We start from the raw sequence: 18,157 nt of genomic DNA on the forward strand, positions 1-18,157 counted from the left end.
GCAGCTGAAAAGATCATAAAATGAAATAGAATAGAGGAAGAAAAGAAGGCCCAGGAAGAGAAAGCTGTGGCATATCCAGGGTTAATGGGTATGACCTGGAAGAAAAGGAGTAAAAAGAGAGATCAAATAAGTAGAAGAACCGAGAGAGTGGTAATCCAAAAACTTAGAGAGAAGAGAACAACAGACCTTTGAATTTAGCAATTAAGAGATCATAGGTTACAGTTTCAGTAGAATGATGAAGTTATGGTTTCTTACTTCTTAGCTGCATAAATTCCTTTAACTCTGGATATGAGTTTACTCACCTGTAAAATAAGGAGAAAACATACTGCCTCCTCCTAACATTTAGTGAGGTATTAAATGAATATCAAAGTGGTTTTCAAACATTCAAGTATCAGAGAAATGTAAACTATGGTTATTTTGCATTGTTCCACAGTGCTTCTAAGAAACATTTTAGGTAAAATATTTGAAAGAATTTTAAATGTATAAAATGGTGCTGCTGATGATATTACTATCACTCCAAATTCCATTTTCTCTATAGGAAACAAAATAATAAAAATAGACATCATTCACTCATTCAAATTGTTTTATATAAAAGGTAAGAACTAGAAAAGACTTACAAATTATCTTCTGGTCTAGTGAACTCTAAACTAGGGTCCACGGTCTTCTCGTGGAAATAAGGAGACACAAAATGTCTCCAGTGGATGTGGAAGTACCCAATCAGAAGGCATGAGTCTATCAAATAAACCATTCCATAATCAATTCTGGACTTATTTTTAAAATAAAACACACGAATCACCCTCCCACCATCAGCTTTCCAGAACTGCTTACAGCATAGTTTCTCAGGAAAATTACATCCTAACGTAACCTAGGCATCTAAAACAGATGCACTGACAAAATGTCCTGCCTCTCTCCTCAATCCATAGCATCCCCACACTACATACCTCTATTACCGCTATTCATATGCCTACCATCTTGTGGCTGCCCATGGCACTGGATCTATCTCTATAATAATTTATTTAGTGACTAAGCTGCTCTCATTCCCAGCCTCACAGACATGTCTGAACAAATGTATTAGTATTTTTATTAGTGGGAAACTGAGTACAAGATGACTGAGTAGAGATAATTAAAATTACATTATTTTCCTCTACCTTTATTTCTCCATTTGCAATGATTGAACCACTAATTTTCTCTAGTCTAAGAAGTCCTTGTCTTTCTCAGTATGCTTAACTACTAAGTCAAATGAAACAGTTCTCTGCAAAGTTATCAATTTTCTTAACTTAAATCTGATGGCCTTTTTTCCTTCCTTGCCCTTCCTGACTTTGCAGCACTTCATTGTTGATGAGTCTCTTTTATATATACATATATTACATATATTATTCTTTCCCCTTTGGTTCTTCATAATATTATTCTCTCTTGGCTTTCCTTCTATCTCTTAATTTATTCTTTCTTGCTTTCCTTTGCTAAATTATCACCTACATCATATTTCCTAAATACTATACTCCAAAGCTCAACCATACACCATTTTCTCTTCCCTTTGCACTTTCTTTCACTTGGTGATTACATCAGCTCCTATGGAATTATCATCTCCTTGCAGAACTTCCAGATATTTATAACTAGTCTCTCTCTCTCCAAACTCAAGTTCCAAATCATTAGCTGCCTTTTGGAAAATTTGAACTTGATGTTTTATAAGCATTCTAAATGTAACATGTCCAAAACAGAACCCATTACCTTTCCTTCAAAACCCTTCCTTCTGAAATTTTTCTGTTGACAACAACACCATTCTACTAATCACTCATATTTAAAACCCTGATGTTTTCTTTGATGTTTCACTTTTCCTAATCCTACATATCTAATTGGTTTATCAAATATCACAATTTCTACTTCTACATCATCAACTCTCTCATCTGGTCACTATTCTCTACTCAAACAACCCCTACTCTAATACAGGCCATCATCGTCTCTCAGACAATTGAAATAATCATGTTAGTCTCCCTGCTTCAAGTTTCTCTCATTTCTAATTTATCTTCTACCTAGCTGCCAAAGCAAATTCCATAAAGCACAGGTAAGTCTTATGATTAATTCTAGGGCCAAATATTTATATCTTATTTTTTAAATTTATAATTAAAAAGCCTAACTTATATAAGCTATATAATAGTTATAATTATTACTAGAGTACATATTTATATTATTTATAATTGTGTGTATGTATATATATTACAATTAATATAATTAATAATATGTACATAAAATTTGTATATAGTTTACCAGTCACAGAAGTTCCTGTATTTACCTTCTGATTAATACTCATATAGAACAATTTACCCACATAGCCTTACTCTTAGCTCACTTTAACAATAACAAAAAAGAGAAGTAAGGCAGAATTACTAAAATAAATATTCTCTGATTTATATATGCAGATTAAATAATTTAGATCTATGAATGAAATATTACTGGAATTCAAATTTTTCTTGTTGGTTTTGAGAACATGTGCGTCTTCTATGGAATGCATAAGAAAATGTATTAGAACTTTCAGCAAAATGCAATGCCTTTGCTAATGCATATACTTTCTCCACAAAATCCATCAATACTTATCTCAATTATTTTCATCAACCAACTTGTTATAGAATTTCACATAAGTGCAGTTACTCATTAGGTTCATTAAATGCAGTTACATTTACAATTTTATCTCCATCAGTTTTACTGTATTTATTTCACCCAACTCAATTAAAACTCAGTCTAAATAATAGAAAAACAAAGATGAAATAGATGCTGTTAGAAAATAAAAGCATTTTGTTAATAACAAAACAGAGCTACATAATACTACCTGAATCTTTTCATCCAAAGTCTTTGATAATTAAAACATCATATTTTTTGAGAAATTGAACCTAATTTTCCCATTAATATGCCTTCCCATCTATCTATTTTTAATGACACCATAAGTAAAAGGATATTTTGTTTAGAATACTATTTAACTAATAATATCTTAGCAGAGTTTTAATTTTTGTGACTTTTATCAAGTCAGCAATATATCCTATTTCTCCAAAAACTGATAAGGTGTTTGATATAACAACACTTAGCAAATAGACCTTAAATATTATAAGGCATATAATAATAATGATGATGATAATAAGGCAATTACTTGAGATATAGTATATTAAGCTATAATAATTGTGACTACAGTAATATAAAGTGAGAGGAACTGTCAATAAAATTGTGTGTATTCAAGATTTATTAATTTGATCAAGTGTTGGGATATTTTTGTCATTCAGTCACCTTACTATCAAAGAAGGTTTCCTGTTTGTTTAGGGAGAAGTTAGGGAAGTTAGAGAGAAGTTAGGGAAAAATTACTTATTTATATTGATGAAAGTTGTCCTTCAGTGCTTTATTTTAATGTGGCTTTTCAAAATCTACGCCGGTGGAGCATTAGTTCTTACAGGTTTTAGAAACCTGGATTTTTTTTTAAATAATCTGTACCAAAAATAATTATTCACTTCTTAAAGACCTTTCCACCTGAGAAAAAAAAAACCAATTTCCAGAAAATTGATCATTAGGTTTATGAATTCATAAAATGAATCTTCACATTTAAAAAAATTAACTAAAGGGCTAAAAATGGAGCAGAAGGTGCTAAGAAACCCAGAGTTTCTTGACTACGAACATCAGTTGGCGTTCATGACTTGATCATTCCTCAACAACCAAATCAACATAATATTGAAAGAATTGCATCAAATTCATATTGACATGATAGGCAAAAAAAAAATTAGTAAAATGAAATAGCTCATACTTGTTTTTTCTTAGATAAGTGAGCAAATAAGATTCACAAAGTTTATTTCAACAAGTATCTAGAAAAAACAAACTTTCTTTGAGTTTTCTTCCACAAAATGGCAAATATGGAAGTATTTTACATGACTATACATGTATAACCTATTTCATACTGTTTAGCATCTCATGGAGTGGGGAGGGGAAGGGAGGCACAGAGGGAGAGAATTTGATAACCAAAACTTATGCCAAAAAGATGTTAAAATTGTTTTTACATGTAATTGGGGAAACAATAAAATGTTATTTTTGTTAAAGAATAACTACTCTTCAGTTTGGCAGAAACTAGATATTAACCAACATCTAACACCATATAAACAAGATAACATCAAAATAGGTACATGATTTAGACATAAAGAGTGATATCATAAGCAAGTTAGGGGAGCATGAAAAACTTTACCTATCAAATCTATAGATAAATAATTTATGAGCAAATAAGAGATAGAGAGAATCATGGGATACAAAGTAGATAATTTTGAATACATTATATTAAAAAGTTTTTGCACAAACAAAAACAATATAACCAAGATTAGAAGGAATGTAAGAAATAGGGTTGGGAAGAAGCAAACTTCTCTGATAAAGTCCTCAGTTTTCAAATATATAGGCAGCTGAGTCAAATTGAGAGAGACAGAAATGGAGATGGAGAAGAAAAGGGAGAGGGAAGGGGAGGAAGAGGGGAAGAAGAAGAAGGGGAGAAAGAAAGGAAGAGAGAACCAGCAATTTTTCTTTTCCAGAAGAAATAAAAGCTATTTCCAATCATATAAAAATACTCTAAATCACTATTGATTAAAGAAATGCACATTAAAACAATTCTGAGGTATCACGTCACATTGGTTAACATGATAGAAAAGAAAAATCACAAATGTTGGAGGGAATGTGGAAAAATTAGGACATAGGACACTGACTCACTGTTGGTGAAGTTATAAGCTGTTCTGGTCATTCCAGAGGATAATTTGGAACAATGCTCAAATACAATACCACTACTCATAGGAAAAGGACCTATGTGCAAAAAACATATTGGTGTCAAAGAATTGAAAATTGAAGTGATGTTCATCAATTGGGGAATTGTTCAATAAATTATGATATATTATTGTGATGGAATACTATGGTATGACAAGAAATGATAAGGGGATAAATTCAGCAAAACTTGGAAAGACGTATATGAACTGATATGCTGACTGTGAAGTGAGCAGAACTAGGAGATTCTACTTAACAATAGCTATATTATAAGGATGATTAGCTGTGGAATGCATAGCTATTCTGATTAAGAAAATGATCCAACTGTGCATACCCTTTGATACAGCAGTGTTACTTCTGGACTTATATCTCAAAGAAATACTAAAGAAGGGAAAGGGACCTGTATGTGCCAAAATGTTTGTGGCAGCTCTGTTTGTAGTGGCTAGAAACTGGAAATTGAATGGATGCCCATCAATTGGAGAATGGCTGGGTAAATTGTGGTATATGAATGCTATGGAATATTATTGTTCTGTAAGAAATGACCAGCAGGATGAATACAGAGAGACTTGGAGAGACTTACATGAACTGATGCTAAGTGAAATGAGCAGAACCAGGAGATCATTATACACTTCAACAACGATATTGTATGAGGATGTATTCTGATGGAAGTGGATTTCTTTGACAAAGAGACCTAATTCAGTTTCAATTGATAAATGATGGAGAGAAGCAGCTACATCCAAAGAAAGAACACTGGGAAATGAATGTGAACTATTTGCATTTTTGTTTTTCTTCCCGGATTATTTTTACCTTCTGAATCCAATTCTCCCTGTGCAACAAGAGAACTGTTCAGTTCTGCAAACATATATTGTATCTAGGATATACTGCAACATATTTAACATATAAAGGACTGCTTGCCATCTAGGGGAGGGGATGGAGGGAGGGAGGGGAAAATCGGAACAGAAGCGAGTGCAAGGGATAATGTTGTAAAAAAAATTACCCTGGCATGGATTCTGTCAATAAAAGGTTATTATAAAAAAAAAGAAAAGAAAAGAAAAGAAAATGATCCAAAACAATTCTTAAGGGCTTCTTAAAAAAAAAAATGCTATCCACCTTCAGAGAGAGAGAGCTAATGAAGCCTGAGTGCAGATTAAAGCATATTTCTTTTTACTTTCTTTTTTCTTAACTTTTTGTAGCATAGCTAATATGGAAATATGTTTTTGTGTGATTTCATGCTATGTTTACCTCCTCAATGGGTGGGCAAAAAATGGGTAGAAAAGAAAATTTGTAACTCAAAAAAATTAATGAATGTCAAACTATATAAATAATTAATGTATTAAAAATGTCAAAAATATCACGGAAGGACTCAAGAAATGAAAGATGCATATATACATATCATAAATATCTTCTTTCATACAGTACTCACCCCTCAAACACTATGGTCTAGCCCAGGATTTGTTCAACTTTTTCCTATTCTGATGTCCTTTTGCCTCAGAAATTTTTATATAACCCCAGATATATGGGTACATAAAATAGCTAGCCAAATCAAACATTACTGATAATAAATCATAATTTCATGACCACTAAATTCAGTTATAACCCCCATATGGGGGTTCAATTAGCTTTGGTCTAGACAAATGGCCTTCTGGCTTCTACTCATGGCACTCCGCTTTGTGTCTCCTTTTCTTGGAAGTTTCTATCTTTCATCTTAGAATGTTCTTTCTCCTAACCACTGCCTCATGTAATCTTTATATTCTTAAAAAATCAGCTCACATTAACTCTATGGATGTGTATGCATATATTGTATTTAACATGTATTGGTCTCCTGCCATTTGGGGAAAGGAGGGAAAGAACTGGAACAAAAGGTTTTATTTGCAATTGTCAGTGCTGAAAAATTACCCATGCATATATCTTGCAAATAAAAAGCTATAATAAAGGGAAAAAATTAGCTCATATTTGATTCATAAAGCCTTCCTCGAGCCCTTCAAATGTTAATGCCTTGTTTCATTGAATTACCTTTTATTTATATTTGTAATTACAAAAGTATATTGTGTCTCCCTAAAATATTTTTATTCCTTGAGATTAATATCTATTTTATAACTGTCTTTGTATTTGTAGTACCTAGCAGGGTGCATAACATAATAAATGATTAATAAATGTTCACTGATTCAAGAAGAGTTAGAAGATTTTAAATGACATCAGAAATTAACTTGATGTGTATGTATGTGAAAGAAATAGAGAAAGAGAGAAAGAGAGAGAGAGAGAGAGAGAGAGAGTGAGAACGAACCATACCTTAGTGGGGAGATTTTGTCATAATCACTGGTCTATGTGCAATCAAATAATTGAGTAGTTACAACAAAAATTAAAATTGATACCAATTAGAAGGGTAAAGATGGGAAGACTGTACATCACGAGTCTAAGCCAACCTATTTTAATCTTAATGGGTAATTGGATCTGAAAAATGGAAAGCAAACAAAAATAAAACTATTATAACAATAACATGACTTTCTCAATAAGATCCAAAGTCAGATAAAAAAGATGGCCCTTGTATTCAACCCAGAAACACCATAAATGGGTAAACAATCCATGTAGCACATATAATGACAAGTAGTTTGAATAAACAACCTATTGTATTAGTCGACGGGTGTAAATATCCTGGGGAAACACTGAAAACAATGAATGGAGCTTACCTACTTAGAAGGTAGGTAAAAACTGACATATGAAAATTGACAAAAAAATGTTACTGACTTTAAGTAGATTGTAAAGAAAATGGGCAAATATGGGAGAGTCCAGTAGTCAAAGCACTTGTCCTGGAGTCAGACAAACGATTCAAATCTTGCCTTTGATTCTTTCTACCTTTGGGGAAGTTGCTAAATATTTCTAAATTTACATATTTTATCTTAATATGTAAAGTAAAAATAATTTATTAGATTGCTTTTAATATCCCTATTTGCTACAAATCTACAACTTTTGATGAGCCTGTACAGAAACAGTGAAGGATAAGAAGAACATTCCAAGAGCCATTCTAGTATTCACAAACTACTTGAATCCTTTAACATGCTAGATTGAAACTCTATAGTAAATTCCTGGTAATATATTCCCCAAAACAATACAAATTGCAGAGGAAGTACAAATAATGATGACATTGTATTCCATCAAATTATCTATTGATTTGATGGAGGGATAAATTCAATAGCATATGCACATTGCTTTTCAAACACCAAAATCCTACATAAATTATTGATACCTTTTGAAAAGCCATCTCAAACCCATAATTATTTCACCTGTTTTCCTCTATCATTTTTGCTTCTAGTTGTTATCCAATTCTTGTTTTTACATATTACTACTTTAATAAAATATATGAAAACAGACACTGTTTTCTTTTTTTTTTTTTTACATTACTACTAAATGATCTACATTTGGAATGAATAGAAGTGTTTCATTCAAAATACAGTTGTGCTCCTCATTTTTGGCTGCTTTCCACTTTAAAGATACTGTCATTAGTTCCCTACTTTTCCGAAATACAGATGATGAGATGTTGAGTGTTTCAAAACAACAACCTTTTATAATTTTTTTTAACTTAATGGTTGTCAATTACTTTTTTTAAAAATGGATTTTCTGCAGAACTTCACGTTTCAAAATTGTGACACTGCATCTGCTATCCAGATTGAGAAAGAGATGACAGGAAGATCTTTTTAAGGTAATTAGTTCATTTAAGGCAATTAATTAGTTCCAAGAGGGTTCTTTAAATGTAAAATATAGTTATATTTAACTAAAAAGCAATAACAATCTGCTTTTTTTCTATTATGACTTTTCTTTTTCCTCTATTGAAGGCCAACTTGAAAATTGCAGATAGTTGATTGTCCATAAGGTTTCTAGTGCTGTATATAATTCTGTTTATTGAGGGTTCCTTTATTTTATTCCCCATTTCCACTTTTATCCATGCAAATTTATGTCACAATAAATAGGTAGGGGGGATAATCTAGTTGATATTATCAATTCATTTATTTTTTGCATCCTAATCAGGGGCATAGTTGAAATCACCTTTGTCATCATTTTACTTTATTGCTAAAATAAAAGGGGGAAAAGACAGTTTCCTGTTATAGGCCAGAACTTGAAACAAGGTACTAAGTGGAATTGAGGAGACAAAATCTAGTTTAGCATTGATTTAATCCTACAACAAATAATGGTTTTCTAGTGATATAATGATTGGTTTATACTCCGTGTGGAGCATATAAGAAGGGACTGATAGCCACAGAAGAGAAGCTGGGAAAGGCAGAGAAGACAAAGGACTGGTGGCAGGAGCTGAAGCTCTAGGAACCAAGGAGAGAGATAGGCCTCTAAAAAAGCTAATCAGGCCCCAAGAAAACCAAAACAAGAGAACATTATATTTTGGCATCTGAATGTGGGGCTGACACAATCCTGAGTTCAGTGGAAAAGCCTCTAATCCTGATTTCAGTGAAAAAGTCTCCAATCCTGATTTCAGTGGAAAAGTCTCCCTGACTCAGAAATTAGAATGAGTAGAAGAAGGAAACTTCATAAAGGGCTAAAGTAGTATTCCAGTTAAAATGGGACAAATGTTTAGAAAGGAGATTTCTCCACTGCAAGGAAAATTTGTCGAAAGCTTGGTTAAACTCTTTAAAAGCCAAGGTTTGATTGTAACTTGAGAGCAGATCATTGAACTTTTAGAAAAATTACAATACACATCTCCTTGGTTCTCTAAGGAAAAAGAATTAGATCCAGACAAGTGGCAATTAGTAGGAGAGCAACTATGGGAATACTACAATGATAATGGACCTGATTCAATTTCCAAAGAAACACTTTATACATATAATTTAATACAACTGGCTTTGGGAAATTATATAAGTTATAGAATAAGGGAAAAAAAAGAAAGAACAAGAGAGGGAAGATCCAGACAAACTAGGTGAAAAGGATGAAGAATCAGATAAGAATGGAGTTAAGTACAATTCTGAATGTGGGGCTTCACAGCAGAAGCCATTAGGGCATTCCCCATCTCATGACCCTCCCCCAATTAACCCTTCATGGGTAGAGGAGAAGGAGGAGGGGGAGAGGCAGTAATACAATCAGCAACATCTATGAAGCAGCCTATGACAATTTTACAAAAGACACTGGTTAAGGCTAAAAAAGAAGGATAGGATATATCAGATTTAATAAATGCATACCCTCTGATTGAAGAGCTTGACTCTTCAGGTCAACAAAGGAGAAAATACACTCCTTTTGATCTGGAAAAAATTAAGGATTTGAAAAAGGATTGCACTCTTTATGGGGCTACATCGTTATGTTAAGATGTTACTAGAGGATTTGGCTTATGAAATCTTAACCCCTAGTGATTGGAAATCTATAGCAAGGACAGATTTGGAACCTGGACAAAACTTGTTGTGGCTTTTGGAGTGTAGTGAACTCTGTAGGGTACAAGCCCAACAAAATAGGCAAACTGGTGTTAATATACAAGTCACCTTTGATCAACTAGCAGCTGAAGGTCAGCATGCAGATAATTCAGCACAGATTAATTACCCCATAGCAGTATATGAGCAATTTGCTGCTGCAGCAATCAAAGCATGGGGCTCCCTCCCAGGACAAAAAGATTGAGAGGAAGCTTTCACAAAAATAGAGCAAGGTCCCAATAAACCTTTTGCTGATTTTGTGGGATGTCTGCAAACTGCTGTCACAAGAACCATTGGAGAAAATGCAGCTATAAGAATTATGATAAGACAACTGGCTAAGGAAAATGCTAATGAGGTTAACAGAAGAATTATATGGAGACTATACAAAGATGTTCCTTTAGAGGCGATCATAACACACTGTGCCACAGTGGGCACAAGTGCTTATTATACCCAGACTATGATGAACATGGGAAGACAGGGTCCCTCTTGGCAAGGAACTTCTAGAGAGACTTGCCAATGCTTTTGATGTGGAAAAATTGGGCATCTGAAAGCCCAATGTAGATATAGAGATAGAATGAGAGGACAAGGTGAGAGAATAAGACCCAAAACCTTATTCCAAAATGGAACTGAGGTTTTCACTGGGTTTCAGAATGTAGATTGACCTAAGGAAATGAGAGGCAGTGCCCAACTCCAAAATCTCAAACAAAAAACAGGTTGGGCATGATGGCAGTGAACTTTACATCCAGAAAGTCTTTAAAAGTTCAGGATATGATTGATCAGCCAGAAAGCAATCAGATGGGAGAAAGGAATTAAAATTGGGGAGAATATAGGCTTTATAACCCGCCAGAAGGGCAGTGTCCAGTGCAAGCAGCTCCACTATCTTTAGATAATCACCAAATGATGTGGAGAGATCTAGAAAGTGGTAAATAGAAGGGACTAGATAGGTTAACTGCTTGGGAGAAAGGGTTTGCTTGTATCTCTACAGATGGAGAAGGAATTGGATGGGTGCCAACAAGCACCTGGAGAGAGACAGAAAAACAGAAAAACCTCAAAACAAAGGAGAAGACCAAATAAACATCTGACACTGAAAGAGTATGGCTGATAATGAGACTCTTACAGAACTTCAAAACTCTCAGGAATCATTGGATTCCCTAAGATGAAAAATTGTTGATAAGACTGTTGCAGAACTTCAAAACCCACAGGAATCATTGGATTCACTGAGATGGAAAATTATGGATAAGATTGTTGCAGATCTTCAAAAGCAGCAAGAATCATTGGATCCCCTAAAACATGATAAGACCAATACAGAACTTCAAAACCAGCAGGAATCATTGGATTCCTGGCACATGAAGTAATGGACAATAGATTCATTTTGGACTGTTTCTAGGACTTATGGATATCTATAATTCCTCATGTTGATTCATGTTATTTGTCACATCACTACTAGCCTGTGTTACTATGTGCTTATGTAATTTATGTAATTATATGTAATACCTCCCTTGTTTATATTATGTATACCTGTTTCAAATGAGACCCTTCAGAAATCCACTAATCTTATTTGATTCCCCATTTCCTTTAGTTTTCATCTCTCTTCCTGAAATGTCAGAGAAGATGTGATCACCTCCTTTTTTGTGATTCTCACCTCCTTGAGAAATCAGAGAGGTCATGAACACTTATGTTCTAAAAACAAAAGAAAGCAGGAGATGTTACGGGCCAGAACTTGAAACAAGGTACTAAGTGGAATTGAGAAGATAGTGGTTAAATCTAGGTTAGCATTGATTTAATCCTACAACAAATAATGGTTTCCTAGTAATATAATGGTTGGTTTATATTCAGTGTGGAGAATATAAGCAGAAACTGAGAGCCACAGAGGAGAAGCTGACAGAAGCAGAGAAGATAAAGGACTAGTGGCAGGAGCTCAAGCTCACAGAACCAAGGAGAGAGACAGGCCTCTAAGAAAGCTAATGGGGTCCCAGGAAAGGAGACAAGACTTTGAAAGAGATAATAAAGGATTTGGACTTTAACCCCTGGCTACTCGTGTGGTAATTACTGAACTAAAAAGAAGGCTGCCCAGAGACCACAAGAAAACGGAAACAGAGAACATTACAATTTCATAATATTTTTTGTGCCTAATATTTAACATTAAATAATAAGGCAGGTTCACTAAACCTAGAAGAAAGCTAATTTCCCTATACTAGAACAAAATAAGTTGTAACTTAGCTTTTGCTTGGGTGTGTGTGTGTGTGTGTGTGTGTGTGTGTGTGTATGAATAAATGGTTTGAACAAAGATAAGATAAGCGAAAGAAATTTTACAAAATTTTGCTAGATTAAAACATAGAACAGTACAGTATAGAGTGTGATGAATACTGCTATGTAGCTAATTGATAAGGAGTATCTGAACAAACTGCTATGAATTAGTAATGGAACATGATTGTACAGTAAGTAATGATGTTCAGAGAAACATGGGAAGATTTGTATGAGTTGATACTCAAAATGTGTGTTCATTTAAATGTTACTGTCAAAGTATATAATCAAATATAGTGAAAGAGGTGAGTGACTAGGGAGACAGAACACCATATGAATAACTACAGTCAGCTAATGTGCTACAGTTGTATGTTTTAGTACCTCTACTAAAGATAATAGGGAATGAAAAGGCAGAGTAAAATATGACTAGAAATAACCATTACTAAGACAAAAGGTATCAAAAGAGTTTATTAATTTTTAAAAAGACTTTGTCATGGCTCATTTGGAGAACAGCTTTTGCAACCTGAGAAACAAAAAAAAATCGTTCTTATAAGGGAAAATAAGTCATCAATCATTTTGTTTTTGAAGCAAAAAGGAAGATCGTAGAGAGTAGACATATCTTTATCTGAGCTCCTCTTAGTGTTTCCTAGATCAACATGGGATCAAGCCTTTGAATTGGTTTTGGAATGATGGAACCCACAAATATTTGGAGTGTAACAAATTTTCAGAAGAAGATACTTTAGAAGAACTTCAGAAAAGATTGTGTTTCAATCGGGTAGGGGGAGAGGCTTCTGAATACAGACACAATGCAAGAGGCCTGGGGCAGAGAGCCAGGACTTTGCATCATCCTGAACTGGGAAAGCTAGTGGGAGGCTCGTAGGCTACTCTGTTCTGATTACAAGCCAGTGGGATAAGCAGATTGGCTGTGATACACCAAAGCATATACAAAAGACAGAAAGTGAGGCTCTGAACCTAAGAAAAACATGAGACTTGGCCACACCTATCAAGCACCAAGTCACTTACCAGACCCGGCCCCAAGGCAACATAAAATGGCATCATACCTTTGCCTTAGCAGCAGACTTTAACCTTTTAAAAAATTATCAAAAAGGCAAAAAGAACTCTGACCATAGATAGCCTTTATGGAGAAAGAAAAGAACCTTGAGCATAAACCTTGAGGTTCTTAAAGGCAAATCATGTCCAGATGAAGCCCCAAAGGGTGATATAAGTTGCTCCCCACTATATAACACTCTCTTGGAAGAATTTTAAAAAGATCTTTTAAAAGAGTTAGAAAAAAATGGAGAAGGAAATATGAACTTGGCAAGAGAGTTTGGAAAAAGAAAAACATAAATTATATGAAGAAAACTCCTAAAAACAGATTTAATGAAATGAAAAAAAAAAAAAGCAGAAAACTCCTTACAAAATAGATTTGATGAAATGGAAAAAGCAGAAAAATTCTTACAAAATAGATAGGAAAAGAAACCAATTCATTGAAAAGCAGAATTTGTGAAATGGGAAAAAAAATGTGATAAACAAAGCAGCTAATTTAAAAGTTCAATTGGCCAAATGCAAAAAGAGATTCAAAAAGCTAATTAAAGAAACTAACTCACCAAAATTAGAATTGAACAAATGGAAATGAATGATTCAATGAGACTTCAAGAATAAGTCAAACAAAACTTAAAAAAAAAAAAGAAGAAGAAGAAGAAGAAGAAGAAGAAGAAGAAAATGTAAAATATCTAATTGGAAAAACAACTGACCTGGAAAATAAATCTAGGAGAGACAACTTGAGAATCATTGGACTTCATTCAAAATAATTGTTGATATAATAAAATATTTGGGAACCTATTTGGGAAAGTAAGGAACTATATGAACACAATTGCAAAACACTTTCTACACAAATAAAGTCAGCTCTAACCAGGTAGAAAAATATCAAGTACACATGGGTAGGCCAAGAAAATATAATAAAAATTACAATACTACCTAAATTAATCTACTTATTTAGTTCCATATAAATCAAACTCCCACAAAATTATTTTACAGATCTAGGAAAAAGAAGAAGAAGAAGAAGAAGAAGAAGAAGAAGAAGAAGAAGAAGAAGAAGAAGAAGAAGAAGAAGAAGAAGAAGAAGAAGAAGAAGAAGAGGTCAAGAATTTCAAGGGAATTAATTTAAAAAAAAAAAAAAAAGCTAATGAAGATGGCCTAGCAGTGTCAGACCTAAAACTATATTATAAAGCAGTGGTCATCAAAACCATTTGGTACTGGCTAAGAAACAGAGTAGTTGATCAGTGGAATAGGTTAGGATCACCAGACAAAATAGTCAATAACTATAGCAATCAGTGTTTGACAAAATCCAAAGATTCCAGCTTTTGGGCTTTCTAATCATATGAGAAGGTACTCTAAATTACTATTGATCAAAGAAACACAAATTAAGACACTACACACATCTCAGATTGGCTAAGATGACAGGAAAAGATAATGACAGAATTGAGGGGATGTGGGAAAACTGGGACACTAATACATTACTGGTGGAACTCTGAACTGATCCAGCCATTCTAAGAGAGCAATTTGAAGCTATGATCAAAAAGTTATCAAACTGTGTATACCCTTTGATCCAGTAGTGTTTCTATTAGGCCTATATCCCAGAGAGATCTTAAAGAAAGGAAAGGGACCCACATGTGCAAAAATGTTTGTGATAACCCTTTTCATAGTGGCAAGAAACTAGAAATTGAGTGGATGCCCATCAGTTAGAGAATGGCTGAATAAGTTATGGTATATGAATGTTATGAAATATTACTATTCTATAAGAAATGATCAGGAGGTGATTTTAGAGAAGCATAGAGAGACTCATCTGAATTCATGCTGAGTGAAATGAGTAGAACAAGGAGAACATTGCACACGACAACATCAATATTATACAATGATCAATTCTGATGAATGTGATTCTTTCCAACAATGAGATAACTGATGCTAGTTCCAATGATCTTGTGATGAAAAGAGCCATTTATATCCAGAAAGAGGACTGTGGGGACTGAATGTGGATCACAACATAACATTCTCACTCTTTTTGTCATTGTTGTTTTGTTTGTTGTTGCTTGTTGTTATTTTCTTACTCATTTACTTTCTTTTTTTAATCTGATTTTTGTTCTGCAGCAAGAGAATTATATAAATATGTTTAGATATGTTAGATTTAATATATATTTTAACATGTTTAACATATATTGGATTGCTTGCCATGTAGGGGATGGGGTGGGGGAAAGGAGGAGAAAATCTGAAACACAAGGCTATGTTGTCAAATTTTTTGTGCATATGTTTTGAAAATAAGAAGCTTTAAAAAAAATTTTTTTTAAAGAAATTTAGGGCTGGAGAGGATCTACTACTAATAGTAGTAGAAAGGGCCCAGAATTGGACATCAAGAGATCTGAGTTCTAATTTTCACTCTTCCACCACTTAGATGAAATGACCTTAAACACACTGCTTCTTCTTGCTGTGCCTCAAGTTACTCTTCCATAAGATGAGGTGATGTTTTACTAGATCACTAAGAGTCCTTCCAGCTCTAACAATCTATGTCTATATTTCTGTCTTCTCCTACTCATTTGACAGATTGGGTCACTGAAATCCAGAGAACTAAACTAAATAGACAAAAAAAAAAAAAAAAAAAAAAAAAGAATCATTGGACTTCCTGAAAACCATGATGAAAGAAAGAGCCTAGACATCATCTTTTAGGAAATCATCAAGGAAAACTGCCCTGATATCCTAAAACCAGAGGGTAAAATAACCATTGAAAAATTTGATCAATCACCTCCTGAGACTCCAAAATGACACCTCCAAGGAACATTTTTACTAAATTTCAGAATTATCAAATCAAGGAGAAAATATTGCAAGCAACCAGAAGGAAACAATTCAAATATTGAGGAGCCACAATCAGGATTACCCAGAATCTAGCAAGGGTAGCAATACTGATCTTCAATCAAACAAATGCAAAAATAGATTTTCCTAGAATCATTAATACCTAACATCCAGGTGCTCAGTGTCCACTTGTTATATAAACTCATTATTGTGATATACCACCAGAATGGAAAGGACCTTATGATCATCACACTTCTTTCACAAATGACGGAACAGTACAGTAGAAAGAGCCTAATCATTCGTATCTCACTTGTGGTGTTGGTATTCACAGAAAATGGGAATTCCTTGTGATTATTGTACTGACACCAAGCTGAAATACCTCACCAATTTGACAAATGTAAAGGGGCAGCAAAACCTGAAGTACTAAACAAATCTGAATTAGAGAGGAATTGTAATGAAATATAGTTTAATTATTTCCAAGAACATATAATAACTCAAAGAAGTAAGATGGTACAGTGGACAGAGCTTCACATTCGAATTATAAAAGTGAGTAGAGACAATATTTTAAAATTAAAATATCAATTATTTATGTGCAAGCTTCTGTTTCTAAAATACTCTAGGGTACCTAAAAGTCTATTCTCAAGTATTTAAATACAGATTCTTGAATCATTATTAAATTAGTCATTTGACTTATAAATAAAGTCTTGGCTTAATCAAAATTCAATCTAACCTACTCTCAGTTAAATTAAGACCAACACAGGTATTATCATAAATATCAGATTAGCAAAGAATAATAATAATTTTTAAAATGGTCCCAATGAATCTAGAACAAAGAAACCTAGGTATAAATCTTTGCTTCTTATCAGCTATGTAACCATGGGCAATTCACTTTAATTCTTTGCAGTCTGTTTTTTATCCATAAAATCATGCTTACACTACATACTATATATGTCTGTTATGAAGAAAGTGTTTTATAAATACAAATTTATGCATAGATATGACCTTAGTAATGTTTAGAGTGAACTGTGATATTTTGGCACATTACTTCCACAAATGCAGATTACAACTGATCTAACACTTTATTACTCTACCCAACTCTCCCATCTTAAGGATCTATCTAAAACTTTTTAAAAAATATATTTTGAGAAGATATAGGATATACAAATATCCTACAACAAAAGCACAAAGATATGTAGTTGTATTTAAATCACTTATGATAAAGTAAAATACTTAAATTCATTAATTTGTGCAACAAACTGTAAAACTTTGCCTTTAAAATTATTTTGATAGGCTTATGTCTACCTTTTGCTGCAATTCTTTGTCTTATATAATTTAACATTGAATTAATAAGATCATGATGTGTATTCCTTAATTCTTCATCATGAAACCATATAGATATTAATCAAAGTTCTAACAGTTCATTTCCTACCAATTCTAGCCTAGATTAAATGGACACATTTTCAGTGATGTTGAATGAGATGAGTTCCCAGACCACTGAATCATGTTAGTCTACATTTCTTGAATAAATTTCTTTGTGATGTGAAATGTGGAGTAAAACTGCATTTTTCTACTTCTATCTGGGAATTTCTCTAATTCCAAAACAGTTCTACTTTTCAGAATAACAATGCATTTACCATTATCCATAATTCCTTCAATGAAAACAAGACTTCCAAATGACCTGAAAGATATGTTCCTACAAAATTTTTTTAGGTAGATATTTTACACTATGATAAAGATTACTACATCCTATATAGATTGACTTATACGTCTTCTGAAAATGGGTTTTTCTTTAAAATAGCTTTAATGAAAAAACAAAGTTCCAATAGTAAAAATTACCCCTTTCTAATTTTTGTTATTATTCCTATATATATAGTTTAATATAGTTCACTTTAATATAT

This window comes from Antechinus flavipes, chromosome 1, assembly GCF_016432865.1.
Source record: "Antechinus flavipes isolate AdamAnt ecotype Samford, QLD, Australia chromosome 1, AdamAnt_v2, whole genome shotgun sequence".
NCBI lineage: Eukaryota > Metazoa > Chordata > Mammalia > Dasyuromorphia > Dasyuridae > Antechinus > Antechinus flavipes.